This window comes from Macrotis lagotis, chromosome 4 (genome assembly GCF_037893015.1).
Source record: "Macrotis lagotis isolate mMagLag1 chromosome 4, bilby.v1.9.chrom.fasta, whole genome shotgun sequence".
NCBI lineage: Eukaryota > Metazoa > Chordata > Mammalia > Peramelemorphia > Peramelidae > Macrotis > Macrotis lagotis.
In genome coordinates this window covers 96578800-96584233 of record NC_133661.1, presented here as the reverse complement: position 1 = coordinate 96584233, position 5434 = coordinate 96578800, and positions in this window count along the sequence as shown.

Genomic DNA, 5434 nt, shown 5'->3' with positions numbered 1-5434 from the left:
AAATGAATCCAGCTCTTGTTATGTCTCTGTAAAATGTACCCTCTTGTTTCATGTGATATTCCATCATGGTCTGGTATAATAGCCCAACTGGAAGCTTCCTGAGACAAGCAACTATTTCATCTAAATTCTCATATCTCCCCAAGTGCTCTACAGACAGAAGGTATCTACCTAATAAATATTTGTTGTATGAAGACAGAAATGAATTAGTCCATTTTTATATCTTTTTATCTATGTACATGTGTTTCATTTTTGTCTTTATATCTCTAGCACCTAACACCACGACTGGTACCCATGGCAGATGCTTAATAAATTCTGGCTGAATTGAATTGATTTCAACTTTGCACAGGTGATGGCTAACAGGATTCTTCTTCATTTGCTATATCCCCTTGAGAACCATGATAGTTTACTGAGTTTATACAGGTGACAACATACTCCCTTATTTGAAAAGGGTCTTATCAGACCCAAAAGTAACATGCACAAAACATACAAAATTAATAGGAAATGAACACTGATAAAACCTGCCAGTAATTCACTCAGCTGTATAGAATTAATCATCATAAAATTTTAAATGGAAATTTCTGGCAGTGGAAACTGGCAGAAACAACTATATGCAACATCAATTAGAGGACTTTTTTCATAATTCAATGAGAACAGTGATGGGAAAACAGTAACATAGGTGTAGCAGAAAGAAAATGCAATAAAAGGTGATAGACAATGACCACAATAGATCCCAGAACCTTTCCCAAACCATTAGGAATTGAGGCTCGTTAAGGATTGAATAGTTCTAAATGGAACAATAATAACCTACAATTTAGAGGAAGGAGCAAAGACAGTTCATTTGGGAAATTACTCTGGGTGTCTTCTTGCTCACTGGCAAAATAAATAGAGGTTTTAGCCTTGCCTATGACCTCACCCAGATCCTCAAAGCACCTTATTTCAATCCATGATGATTTAAGAAATATTTTCAGGCAACCTGAGTCTGTATGTTTCTGAGACAAACTGAGTTATTTTATTGAAAAACTGATGTGACACTGGAAGCTGAGCTGCAATGTATGGCAGTGGGGGGGTGGGGGGTGGCTTGTTAACTCTTAAGGGAATCAGACAAAATTAAATTATACATATATAAACTTGGCCATGAACATGTAAGAAGATGAGGGAAATGGTTTCAAATGAGATATATGCTTTACAAATTTTGACACATTCCATCAATATGAGCTATTATCATTACTAACATTCTTAATATTTATATTATTATTACTTTTAACACTCAAATAAGACTTTGACCCCCAAAATGCAGTAGAACAGATGCTAGGTTATTACTTTTCAGAGGCCAATGAGCCTAAACGTTTGCCCAGACCCCCACTTATCCTAATGAGATTTCATAAGACATGGCTGCTAAGACCATTGTTTTCAGAGTGATTCAATGATTCCCCGGCAATTTTGACCTGGCCTCTTCCCAAATTCATGAACAATACCCATCTTGTCATTTGAACTATAGAAGGGCAGCACTGTCCTTTCACCAATGAACACCTACTGAGTAAATGGGTTTCTTCAACAGAGGAGTTATCATAGGGGAGGGGTGCTGGGGAGGGCAGGGGTATTCAGTTCTTCAAAGCAAAGTATGAATGGATTCATTTGGTAGTACTCTTGAATGGAAAAGAACAGTGAAGAACATTGAAGTTAATTATGTGATGTGAGAGCTCAGTTGATCTAGTCACATGGGGATAGGAGTTTGTGTGAACAAACCAAATGTGCCTGTTTCTCAGTAACTCCTACTTTAATAATTTTAGATCTTATCCCCATGAAGGTACTATGATTTGGGACAAATGATGCTCAAAACATATAGTGAAATGATTTTCCTGCTATTTGTTTGATTCCTGCTATTTGTTACCCATAAAGGTAACAAGTATTATTTAATTTCTTCATTTGTAAATGAAAAAAACTGAAGTTCAGAGAGGAAGGTAACTTGGTTAGTAAATGGAAGAGATGATCCTCAGGTATCTAGATCTTTTGGTTCCAAGTTTGCATTTCATACCAGTCTTTATATTTGAAATGGAAGCCAATTGTTTGGGTACTGTGAATTACTGTTGATCATTCTGATTCCCGATATTTATTCTATTCAATTTTTAAAAACTGATTTATTTGCTTGCCCTGGTTCAGACCCTGATTTTGATAATGTTCAGCTAAAACTTTATTTTCATTATTCAAGGGATCATGATTTCATCCAGGTGAGAACTTCCTTTATTCATACAGATTGCAGCCAGCCTCTCTGCTATTTAGAAGGTAGCATCATGAAATTGCTTGGAAAAAAAGTTTTTCATATCCTCACTGTAGTTCTGAAGGATGGAGAGGAGCAGGTATGGTTTCTTTTTTATAAAGTGAGGCCCACTTTAGAGAAATGGAGATAGTTAAATGAATTTTCATAGCTTGAAATTTTCATGTGATTGGAAGAATATAACTCTAGATTCCTCCAGGGGGAGATAGAAACCTGCTGATGAGGCCACAGGGTCTGCATTATGAAGTCATGTAATGCATAACTTCCTATCCCAGAATAGATTACTTTTCCAAAATATAACACTTTTTTTTGCTGTTGGAAATTACACTCCAATTTTTTTGTTTTTTCTGAGGCAGATCCCAGGTCTGAAGTAGAGCTTCTCTCCTTTTATACCCTAGATGAGCTATGACCTAGAGGATGTTTAGGATTCTTCAGAGGTTAATATCCTTGGCATGCACTACCATCATCTCATCTCTATATCTTAGAATCTTTTGTTTTCTTCAAAATTCAATTCAAGGGTAACCTTTTCCATTCATCTTTTCCTGATCTTCCAAACTACTAATGCACAAATCTATCTTTGTTCTGTTTTGTAAATTTTTATATATTCTTTGTAGATGTTTTCTACCTCTGGTAGAAGGCAAGCTCTTTTAAGACAGGAAATGCTTCATTTTTTGTCATTGCTTCCCCAGCACCAGACAAAAGGGCTGTTTGATATTTAGTAGGTGCTTGATAAAGGCCTCTTGACTGTTTTATCAGTTTGTCTATATCCATTACTTCTATATCAGATTTATCTATACTCAATGTCCTATGTTTAATACAACAGCCCTGGAGTCAGAAGACTTAGACTCAAATCCTGTTTTTTGACACTACCAACCTGATCTTAACTAAGTTGTTTAACCTCCCTGGGTCCCAGTTTCCTCAACTGTAAAGTGAAAGGCTTGTGCCTGAGTTCCCTTCTAGTTCAGATCTTATGATCCCTGTGTATCCAGCCCATGCTATCATTCACATACATTGAATTTCTTACTCTAGAGAATTTTTGTTGTTGTTTTGTTTTCTCATACAGAACATTGCTTGGCACTGAGCCCCTAAGTTCCCTGTGCTTGTCTCACCTGGTCCCTTCATAACCAAAGGTATGAATTAGAAGTAGCAGCTGCATCTGGCAGCCAAACAAGTTGTTTGCTCCATGTAAAGTTAGACCAATACAGATGAGAATTGCACCCTTAACCTTGGCCTCATTAGCACCAGCTGCTGGAGCCAACTGTGCTAACAACGGTTTGGACAGCTGTATTTATTAGTATTATCCTTCTCCATGGTCACCTCAACAACCCAAATAATTTCAACAATTATCCCACTGGATCAAGATGTTAAAATTAACAATAGAAAATAAAAATCCACTTCTAATAAACAGAACCTAGAACATTTTTACCATATCTTGGGAACCTCTAAGGGAGGAAGGGAGGACAAACAAATGAATGCTTTACAAAGCAGTTTCAGAAAAAAATGGGATGTTAAATGAACAACAAATGGCTTTTCCTTTTACTCGCTTTTAATGCTAATGGTGCTATTTATTCCTGACCTTCAGAAAAAGGAGAGTTTTAAAATGACAACATAAAAAGATTTCTTGTTTGGAAACGCAAGCTACTTTAGCCCGCATATGATTACTTATAAGTATAGCATGTGTGCATATCATTCATTGCAGCTCCCCATTTTAAAGCTAATTGGTATATATTTCAGTTGACATATATTGTTCTCCTGCATATGCGTCAAATTCCTTAACAATGTCTCTGACAAAAGTGTAATGTTGGGGATATATAAATTATGTTGGCTACCATATAATCAGTGTTATCTATTAGAATGCTATTTGGGACAAATCATGTTCAAAACATATATTGAAATGATTTTCCTGCTATTTTAATATCAAACTGCTTGCCTCAAACCTTTGATTGAATTTTAAACACTTCAGTGTTCTATTTCTGTGACATATCTGAAGTGGTGTCTACATTATTTCAAAAGCTTAGTTTATAAAACAAATTCAAATGTCCCTATGTATCTTATTTTAGACAATTGAGAGTAAATTTGCTAAAGCTCTCCTTACTAAGAGCATAATACAATGACAAATACCTCATGTTCCTTCCTAATTAATATACACTACCTTTTTTAGTGGATTAGGTTGATTTTAATGCAAGAAACATTTTATTGTTCTTGAGTGGTGTATAACTCTTTGTGGCCCCATTTGGGTTTTCTTGGCAAAGATACTGGAATGCCTTGCCAAAGCCTTCTCCAGCATTTTACAGAGAAGGTCACACAGTGCATAAGTGTGTGAGACTATATTAATCTTCCTGACTTCAACCCTGGTACTATCTACCTAGCTGCATTACTTAAGACTTTTGTATCTGCATTCTAGTGTTATTTTAAGAGGGTTCTGTCCCATTTCAAATATGAGTTCTTTAGTTTCCTTCCTTTAGCTGTTAAAGATGATTCCTGTTAAACAGGTTTGGAGAATGCCAGGGCTATTTTGAACAAGGTAGTTGTGATGCCTCCAAGTTTTTACTCCTGTGTATATATATGGTCATCCTTTTCATATAAACAGTAACTTGCCAAATGTATTACCAAGAGAAAAATATAGAAAATCTTTGTTGTTTTCATTCTGTGGATTTTTTTAATCCTTCTATACCTCTAATTTGCATACCTTTAACTGTTACTTAAGTTACCTATACTACCACTGACATATAGAATTAGGACCCTGAGTTACCAAGTTCAGAGGAAGATATATATAAAACTTAGACTCAGAGTTAGCCAACACACAGAGATAGTACATTGGTTTCCCCAAGTAACACAGAGATAGATTCTCACAGTTGGAGCCATGAAGAACTGGAAATCTGGGTAATCTAAAGGATAGAAACACACACAGAACTGAGAACTTGAATTATTCAGCATAAAAATGGGGTCCTCAGTCATCACACAGACCCTACAGGCACCCAAAATTGATACCCTGAATTATCCAACACAAAGACATAGAACTAAGATACAGACCTAGCTAGTTAGATTAAGAAATCTGGGACCAGGGATATGTTGGAGCCTATTGGCTAATGGGAGTTGGTCGTTAAATTTCCAGTATAAGCATTTCTGCCTTAGAAATAATCAAACTCTACAAATCAG